The following is an 11,152-nucleotide window of genomic DNA, read 5'->3' on the forward strand; positions in this document are numbered from 1 at the left end:
CAAGGAAAGAAAATTAGAGGCCAATCTCTCTAATGAACACAGATGCAAAAATTCTCAACAAAATACTTGCAAATTGAACACAACAGCATATCAAAATACTTATACATCATGACCAAGTGGTATTTATCCCTGGTATGTAAGGCTGGTTCAACATAAGAAACGCAATCAATGTAATACACCACATAACAAATTGAAGGTAAAAAAACATGATAATCTCAATCAATGCAGAAAAGGCCTTCAACAAAATCCAGCATCCTTTTTCGATAAAAACATTCAAAACTTAGGAATAGAAGGAAAACTCCTCAATCTGATAAAAGGCATATATGAAAAACCCACAGGCAACATTATACTCAATGGAGAAAGGTTGAAAGCTTCCCTCTAAGATCAGGAACAGGACAACAATGGCCACTGTCACCATTGTTATTCAATATTGTACTAAAAGTTCTAGCTAGGGCAATTAAACAAGAAAAAAATTAAAAGCATCCAAATAGGAAAAGAAGTAAAAGTCTTCACTGTTTGTGGATGGCATGGTCCTGTACTTAGAAAATCCTGAAGTATCAACAACAAATCTACTTGAGCTAATAAATGAATTCAGCAAAGTGGCAGGATACAAGGTCAACATGCAAAAATCAGTAATGTTTTTGTACACTAGTACTGAACAATCTGATGAGGAAATCAGGGGGAAATTCCATTTTCAATAGCAACAAAAAGACTCAAATACCTAAGAATTAATTTAACCAAAGAAGTACAGGACCTACATGCAGAAAACTACAAAAACAGTGCTAAAATAATTTCAAAAGACCTAAACAATTATAAAGATATTCCATGTTCATGTATTGGAAGAATAAATATCATGAAGATGTCTATCCTACCCAAACTGGTTTATAGATTCAATTAAATACCTATCAAAATCCCAACAGCTTACTTTACAGAATTAGAAAAGCCATTTACCAAATTCGTTTGGAAGGAAAAGTGCACCCAAATAGCCAAAAGCATTCTAAAAAAGAGGAGCAATATGGGAGGAATTCCACTGCTTGACCTTGAAACATATTACAAGGCTATAGTGGTCAAAACAGCATGGTACTGGCATAAAGATAAACACATTAGTCAGTGGAACAGAATTGAGAACCCAGAAATAAACCCTCACCTATACCGTCAACTGGTTTTTGACATACCTACCAAGTTAAGGTTAATAGGACAAAGCAGTCTTTTCAACAAATGGTGCTAGGACAACTGCATATCTATAACCAAAAGAATGAAAGAGGACCCCTATCTCACTCCTTATACAAGAATCAATTCAAAATGTATCAAAGGCCTAAATATAAAAGCCAAGACCATAAAATCACTAGAGTAAAATGTAGGGAAACACCTTCAAGACCTTGTATTAGGTGGTGGGTTCTTGGACCTTAACACCCAAAGCACATGCAACAAAAGAAAAACAAATAGATAAATGGGACCTCCTCAAAATTAAACACTTGCATGTCCCAGGACTTTGTCAAAAGGATGAAAAAGCAGTCCACTCAATGGGAGAAAATATTTGGAAATCACATGTCAGATAAGGGTTTATTATCCAGGATATATAAAGAGATGCTACAATTCAACAATAAAAAGATAAATGACCCAAATTTAAAAATGGGCAAAGGACTTGAATAGACATTTGTCCAAAGAAGAAATACAAATGGCAAAAAAACACATGAAGAAATGTTCTACACACTAATGGCTAGGGAAATGCAAATCAAAACTACAATCAGATATCATTTCACACCTATCAGAATGGCCACTGTTAAAAAGGCAGAGAACTATAAGCATTGGAGAGGATGTGGAGAAATAGGAACACTTATCCTCTGTTGGTGGGAATGCAGAAAGGTACAGTCACTGTAAAGGATTGTTTAGCAGTTCCTAAATAAGTTGAATACAGACTTGCCACATGACCCTGCAATACCACTTCTGGGTATATACCCAGAAAAACTAAGAGCAGTGACACAAACAGACATCTGCACACAGATGTTCATAGAAACATTATTCATGATTGCCAAAAGTTGGAAACAACCCAGGTCTCCATCAAGAGATGAATAGATAAACGAACTGTGGTGTATTCACATGATGGAATATCATGCAGCTATAAGGAGAAATGAAGTCACAAAACATATGACAACATGGATGAACTTGGAGGACATTGTTGAATGAAGCAAGCCAGATACAAAAAGACAAATACTGCATGATTACATGACTATGAATCAAACATATTGTGTAACATGTTTGATTCAAAAAAAATTATATGTATCCAGGACATTTAAATGAAAAATGTATGTTTTTATTAACTATGTTTTTTTAGTTTTTAATGTTTATATTTTCAATTATTAAGTGTACAAAATAAAGTTAAAAAAGAAACCTACTTAAATATAAAGACAGATTAAAAAACCTATCTAAATATAAAGATATTAAAATCCATCTAAATATAAAGACACAGATTTAAAAAATTTTCTCTATGCAGAGAAAGATATTCCATGCTAACAGTGACCAAAAGAAAGGAGCAGTAGTTATATTAATTTCGGACAGGTGGCGGACTTGGCCCAGTGGTTAGGGTGTCCGACTACCACATGGGAGGTCCGCAGTTCAAACCCCGGGCCTCTTTGACCCATGTGGAGCTGACCCCATGGGCAGTGCTGATGCGCGCAAGGAGTGCCCTGCCACGCAGGGGTGTCCCTGCATAGGGGAGCCCCACACGCAAGGATTGCGCCCCGTAAGGAGACGCCCAGCGTGAAAGAAATTGCAGCCTGCCCAGGAATGGCGCCGCACACACGGAGAGCTGACACACCAAGATGACGCAACCAAAAGAAACACAGTTTCCCCTGCCACTGACAACAACGGAAGCAGACAAAGAAGACTCAGCAAATAGACACAGAGAACAGACAACTGGGGGTGGGGGGGGAGAAGGGAAGAGAAATAAATAAATAAATCTTTTAAAAAAATTTTTTCAGACAAAGCAGACTTCAGACCAAGGAAATTTATGCAGGATAAAAAAGGGTATTACTTAATAACAAAGGACTTCAATAAGACATAGCAGTCCTTAATATGCATATGTGCCTAACACAGAATGTCAAATTTGTGGGAAGAACATTGATAGAACTTTGAGGATAAACAGACAAACTATTTTAGTTGGAGATGTCAACACTGTTCTATCAGTTATTGACAGATCCAGCAGGCAAAAATAAATAAGGATACTTGAACTAAATAGCACCATCAATCAATTGGCTCTAACTGATATTCATAAAATTAATTCTTCATCCAACGACAGAAGAATACATATTCTTCTCAAGCTCATATGGAATTTTTACTATGATAGACTATACCCTGGACCATAAAACACATCTCAAGAAGTTTAGAGAACAGAAATCATGCAAAGTCTGCTCTCAGACTACAATGGAATCAAACTAGAAATCAGAAACATAAAGATAATTGGAAAATTCCAAAATATTTGGAAACTAAATACTTCTAAATAACACATGCTTCAAAGAAATCTCAAAAGAAGTTAAAATTATTTTTGAACAAAATGAAACGAAAATACAACTTACCAAAATTTATGGGATGCCGTGAAATCAGTACTTAGAGGTAAATTTTATAGCATTGAATGCAATCATTACAAAGAAGAAAGTTCAAAAACCTACCATCTTAGCTTCTACCTGAGAAAATTAGAAAAAGAAGAGCAATTAAATCCAAAGTAAACAGAAAAAAATAAAAAACAGAAATTAGAGAAGAAACTGATGAAATTGATAATAGAAAATAATACATAAAATCAAACTAAATGTGGGTTATTGAAAAGTTCATTAAAATTAATAGAACTCTAGGAAATCTAACCAAGAAAAAAAAGAAAATTATTAATATCAGAAATGAAAAGTACCCACCACTACTGACTCCCTGGGCATGAAAAGGGAAATAAAGGAATATTATGAAAAACTCTATGTCCATAAATTTGATAACTTAGATGAAATGGAGCAATCCCTCAAAAGAAACAACCTACTAAAACTCATACAAGGTAAAATAGATAATCTGAATAGACCTTTATCTAGTAAACAAATACATAACTTCCAGGAAAATGGCACCAAAGTAGGCAGGCAGAGTCTGACTGTCTCACAAAAAAAAGTAGAGAGAAAGTTGGGACCTATCTAAAGGAGATGCTTTGGATATATATAGAATAGGAAGGTGTCTGAGTCATCTAGGGGGTAATGGAAAGATAAAGAAGCCAAAGGAAAACTGTGAGCTGTTCAGCCTGTGGATGGAAATGGCGCATATACCCCAACCTCAAGGCAAGTAGCCTCAGTCCCCTGGCTCACTACTGCCAAAGGCCTGGGAGCAGACATTCCCTTGGAGGAAGAAGGGGTCTGAAGAGGGTGGCAAGTGGTTTCTTTGTGGTGAGTTTGGCCAGCAGAGCCCCCTTTGAATCTTGGAAGGGACCCCAAACTGACATGGAGAAGGGAGAGGGAATCTGCTCAGGCAGACTCATGCCCAAAAACCCAGAAAGAGAAACAACTAGATTAGAGATGGGATGGGGGACAGGCACCTAATCAGTAGGACTCTAGCAAGCTGTAGAAGTTTAAAATGCCTGGGGAAAGGGCGAAGATAGCTCACTGAAGACTAATTAACCTAAGGGGACAATTTAGCTCAGTGGAGGAATTCCAGCCTTCCATATATGAGGCCCCTGGCTCAATTCCCAGCTTGATGACAAAAGTGATCCACTGGGTTATTAGGCACCCAGCTGAAACCTTACAACAGGGAACGCATAGATGTTCTTTTTCTTTTAGGCTTTCTTGGATCTCTTCTAATTTTACTCACTAAAACCTCATATATCATCTGCACAAGGGCAGGCTACAGGGTAATTGACTGAAGAACACCAACACCTTGAAAAGCTCCTTAGGGGCCTAAGAGGGAAAGCTGTTTTTCCTTTTTCCTTTTTTTTTTTTTTAACTTGCTGCTATTTTGTCTTAATTGTTTTTCCCATTTCTTTGTTTACCCCCCTTTCATTTTACTGATTTTTCCACCTGTTATTTCTTTTCCTTCCTTCATTTTTCTATTTTGTGTTTTCTGTTGTTTTTCATTCATTCCACCTCTTTTTCTTTGGTCCTCAATTTTTTTTTCTTTCTTTTTTCTCTGTTTTCTTTCTTTTTTAATTTTTCTTAACTTTTTTCTTTGTTCTTGCCTTCTCTTCTCATTATTTTGGCCTTTTAATTCATTCTATACATTTTCCCTATTTTGTTTCTCATTTCATTTTTTTCTACTCCACTTTTTTATTCTTATTTCTCTGTACTTCTTATGATTTTTACTCATGTTAATTATTTATTTTCCTAAGACTTGTACAGCTCCTTTTCTACCTTTTTATTTTTATTATTAGTTTATTCTTTTTCTCTTCTTCTTTCCTTTGACCTGGTCCTAATTTTTTTCCCAAAGGAATATAGACAACAGCAAAGAAATAGAATAAGAGGAACAAAGTGTCAAAGTGAACCTTACCACATACACAAAAACAAAAACAAAATAAAACCCTGGAGTAGAAAGAGAAACTAACCAACTGAATAAGTCTATCAAGATAAACAGATGATTACACACCAACGAAAAATTACAAGTCATAATAAGAAACAGGAAGACATGGCCAAGTCTAATGAACACACTAAAAAACAGGGGATACAGAACACAGAACAACTAATCAGAGACATCCAAACAAATATCATGAATCAACTTAATGAAGTGAAGGAAGAGATTAATGATATTAAGAATACACAGGGAGAACATAAGAAAGAAATTGTAAATATACATAAAAAGATAATGGATATAGTGGTAATGAATGGCACAAAAATAAACTGGAAGCATATAACAGCAGATTTGAATCGGCAGAGGAAAGAATCAGCAATGTGGAAGACAGTACATATGAAATTAGATAGTAGAACGGATTGATGAAAAGACAGAAAAAATCCAGCAGGAACTTTGGGATTTAAATGACAACCTGAAATGCACAAACATACGCATTATAGGCATCCTAGAGGGAGACAAAAAGGGAAAGGGGCAGAAGGAGTGTTGGAGGAGTGTTGAAAATTTCCCAACCCTATTGTGGGACATGGACATACATGTCCAAGAAGCACAGCATGCCCCAAACAGTATAAATCCTAACAGACATACCCCAAAACATATACCTGTCAAATTTTCCAATGCTCAAGAAAACAGAGAATACTGGAAGCAGCAAGAGAAAAGAGGTCCATCACATACAAGAGAAGCTTGGTAAGATTGACTGCTGATTACTCATCTGAAACTGTGGAGACAAAAGGCAGTGGTATGCCATAGTTAAGATGCTAAAACAAAAAGGCTTCCAGCCAAGAATTCTCTATCTAGCAAGCTGGCATTGAAAAATTAGTGACAGCTCAAAATATTCATGGATAAATGGATATTAAGAGAGTTTGCCAATAAGAAACCTGCCCTTCAAGAAAATCTAAAGGGAGTTCTTCAAATTGAAAGGATAAAAAAATGAGAGAGTTGGAGGAGAATGTAAGACTAACAAAAAAGATAAAAGAAGGAATAAAAACAACATATGGCATACAGAAACCTAAGGAAAGCATGCCTAATGTAATTAATTCCCTGACAGTAATAACATTGAATGTTAATGGATTAAACTATCCAATCAAGAGACATGGATTGGCAAAATGGATAAGGAAATATGATCCATCGATATGCTGTCTACGAGAAATTCACATTACAGCCAGGGAAGCAAGAGGCTAAAAGTGAATGATGGAAAAAAATTTTATATGCAAACAATAACCAGAAAAGGGTGGGAGTAGCTATACTAATATCAGACAAAATATACTTTCAAAGAAACTTTTACTCTTTTTTTATAACAGACAAAGAAGGACATTAGATATTAATAAAAAGGGTAATCTACCAAGAAGAAAGAACAATCATAAACATTTATGCATCTAACCAGAGCACCTCAATATACATGAGGCAAACACTGAAAAAACTAAGTGGAGAAATAGATGCCTCTGCAATTAAAGTGGGAGACTCTAATACACCATTATCACCACTAGAACATCTTGACAGAGATCAATACAGAAATTAACACCTTGAATAATACATTACAGAATCTGGACCTAATAGACATACACAGAACATTACACCCAAATACAATAGGATATAAATTCTTCTTGAGGGCACATTGACCATTTTTCAGGATAGACCACATGCTAGGTCAAAGAACAACTCTCAATGAATTCAGAAAGCTTAAAATTATTAAAATTAATTTCTCTGACCACAAAGGAATAAAGCTGGAAATCAGTAAGGCCAGAGAACCAGATTAAGCACCAAGACATGGAAGTTAAACAAAACACTTTTAGACAATCAGTGGGCCAAGGAGGAAATTGCAAAAGAAATCAGTAACTACCTTGAAATGAATAAAAATGACAAAACAACATATCAAAAACTATGGAATGCAGTGAAAGTTATACTGAGAGGGAAATTCATAGTCATAAATGCCTATATTAAAAAAGAAGACCTAAAAGTAAAGACCTAACTGCACATCTGGAGGAATTAGAAAAAAAAAACAAACTAACCTCAAAGGAAGTAGAAAGAAGGAAATAACAAAGTTTAGAGAAGAGCTAAAAGCAACTGAAAATAAAGCACTAGAAAAAATAAAACCAAAAGCTGGTTCTTTGAGAATATCAATGAAATTGACCAATCCTTAGCTAGACTAACAAAGAAAAAAGAGAGAAGATGCAAATACACAAAATAAGAAATGAGGAAGGGGATAACACCACTGGGCCCACTGAAATAAAGAGCATCCTAAGAGAATACTTCAAAAAATTACATGCCAACAAGATGGATAATTTAGAGGAAATGGACAAATTCTTAGAAACATACAAGCAACCTATATTGACAAAAGAAGAAATTGATGAACTCAATAGACCAATTACAAATAATGAGATTGAATTCATCATCAAAAACCTCCCAACTAAAAAGAGCCCAGGACCAGATGGCTTCACAGGTGAATTCTACCAAACATTCTGGAAAGAACTAACACAAATCATGCTTAACCTCTTCCAAAATATTAAAGTGGCAAACTCATTGTGTGATGCCAACATACAATGCCAAAGTGGAAACAAAGACACCACAAGAAAGGAAAACTATAGACCAATTTCTCTAACAAACCTAGATGCTAAAATCCTCAACAAAATACTTGCTAATAATATTCAACAACACATCAAATGAATTATATGCCATGAGCAAGTGGGTTTCATCCCAGGTATACAAAGATGGATCAGCATAAGAAAACCAGTGTAATACACCACATAAACAGATTGAAAGAAAAAGTCATATGATAATCTCTATAGATGCAAAAAAGCATTCCTGATTAAAAAACACTTCAAAAGATAGGAATAGAAAGAAACTTCCTCAACATGATAAAGGGTATATATGAAAAACCCACAGCTAAAATCATATTCAGTGGTGAAAAACGAAAATCTTCCCCTCTAAGATTGGTAAAAAGACAAGGGTGCCCACTTTCACAGCTTCTATTTAACATTGTTTTAGAAGTACTTCCTTGATCACTTGGGCAAGAAAAATATATAAAAGGCATCCAAATTGGAAAGGAAGAAGGAAAATTTTCACTATTTGCTGGTGATACGATCCTATACCTCGAAAGCCCTGAGAAATCTACAACAAAGCAGCTAGAGCTTATAAATGAGTTCAGTAAAGTGACAGGTTGTAAGATTAGTGTGCAAAAATCAATAACATTCCTGTTCAGAAATAATGAGTAATCTGAGGAGGAAATCAAGAAAAAAATAACTTTTATAATAGCAACAGAAGAATCAAATACTTAAGAATAAGTTTAAAGATGTAAATGACTTGTAGGCAGAAAACTAAACAAAACTGTTAAAGGAAATCAAAGACTTAAATAAATAGAAGAATATTCCCTGTTCATGGAAAGGAAGATGAAACAACATTACAATGTCCAGCCTACCCGAACTGATCTACAGATTTAATGCAATCCCAATAAAAATCAACACAGCATTTTTTACTGAACTGGAAAAACTAACTGAAATTTATTTAGAAAGAGGACTCAAATAGCCGAAGACATATTGAAAAAGAAAAATGAAATCAGAGGAATCACACTACCTGACTTTAAAACATACTAGAAATCTATAGTGGTCAAAATGGCATGATATTGGCACAAGGAGAGACATACTGACCAATGGAATTGAATTGAGAGTTCTGATATAGAATCTTGCATATACAGTCATCTGATTTTCGACAAGGCAGCAAAGCCCACTCAACTGGGAGAGAATGGCCTCTTCAACAAATGGTGCTTGGAGAACTAGATATCCATGTGAAAAAGAATAAGAGGACAACCATCTCACACCTCATATAAAAATCAACTCAAGATGGATCAAAGACTTAAATATAAGAGCCAAGACCATAAAGACCTTGGAAGACAATGTAAGGAAGCATCTACAGGATCTTGTAATAGGAAATGCCTTCATGAACTTCACACCCAAAGCACGAGCAGCAAAAGAAAAAATAGATATATGGGACCTCCTCAAAATTAAAGCCTTTTGCCCCTCAAAGGAGATTATCAAGAAAGTTGAAAAGACAACTTATCCATTGGGAGAAAATATTTGGTTAACATATATCTGATAGGAGCCTAATATCAAGCATATATAAAGAAATACTATATCTCAAAAATAAAAAGACAACCAATTTAAAAAATGGGCAAGAGATTTGAACAAACACTTCTCCAAAGAAGGAATACAAATAGCTAAAAAGCACATGAAAAGATGCTCAACATCACTGCCTATTAGGGAAATGCAAACCAAAACTACAATGAGATACCATCTTACACCCATTAGACTGTTGGCTATTAGAAAACAGAGGACTACAAGTGTTGGAGAGGATGCAGAGGAATGGGACCCCTCATCCACTGCTGGTTGGAATGTGGAAGGATTCAGCCATTGTGGAGGACAGTTTGTCAGTTCCTCAAAAAAACTAGCTATACATTTGCCATATGAACCAGGAATTCCACTGCTGAGGATACACCCAGAAGTGAAAACAGATGAATGGATAAACAAAATGTGGTATATACATACAGTGGAATACTACTCAGTTGTAAGACAGAATACAGTACTAACACACTGGATAACATGGATGACTCCTGAGGATCTTATGTTGAGCGAAGCATGCCAGGCATTGAAGGACAAATACTAAATGGCCTCTCTGATATGAAATAAGCAAACCAAGCTGTCTCCGAGAGCTAGAGACAGGATGATAGACCTACAGGAAATGGGAGGGGGGAGAGAGGAAAGAAGTGAGCCAACGCCCACATGGGTGAAATCTATGATAAAGTGCAGGTAAGTAGTTGTGCAGTGAAGGAAGAAGACGGGGGCATAGGACTACTATTGCATTGGGCTTTGCAGGCATGAGCAGGGCTAAGGTTGGGAGGATGGGTCAGATGGTCCACGGAATTGCAGAAGGGTTGGGGGAAGCTGGTGAACACAGGAGATTGTTGGGTACATGGTTGAAACTATAATGCTGAGAAAACTCTTTAGAAAATATAATAAGGAAGGGTTACTGGTTTAAGGTGTTTGACAGGGGCATCCGGCACAGGATGAACATGGGGCAGGCTTCTATGGGGTGTGTGAGTGCTCATCATGTCGTAGCATGTTTTATCAGTGGCTGGAGATCCATACTATGAGTGGGAAGGTGTTATACCCCCATCCTGAGGAGGCCCAATATTCTCAGAGGGAAGGGTGTCTCTGAAGAACATGGGTAGCTCCCAATTGTGGAGGACAGACTAGTGTGTCAATCCCTCAGCATTGTTGCAAGTATCTATAAATCTTGCCCTTCAAGCAGTGAAGCATGGTTGTCACTGTGGACCCCGAAGGGAGGGAGTGAGAGGAATAGAATAGTTCTAAGTAGAGGTGTTCTATATAATCCTGCAATGAGGGATACAGGCCATGTTAAACCTCACCAAAAAATTATAAAATTGTATAGTCTAAAATGTAAACCATAATGTAAACCATAATAGAACCATGGGTGGTAGCTCTGTTTCAATATCTATACACCAGTTGCAGCAAATGTAACATCCACACGTAAAAAGGTCATTGATGGGGAAGGTTGAAAA

This window comes from Dasypus novemcinctus, chromosome 6, assembly GCF_030445035.2.
Source record: "Dasypus novemcinctus isolate mDasNov1 chromosome 6, mDasNov1.1.hap2, whole genome shotgun sequence".
Taxonomy (NCBI): Eukaryota; Metazoa; Chordata; class Mammalia; order Cingulata; family Dasypodidae; genus Dasypus; species Dasypus novemcinctus.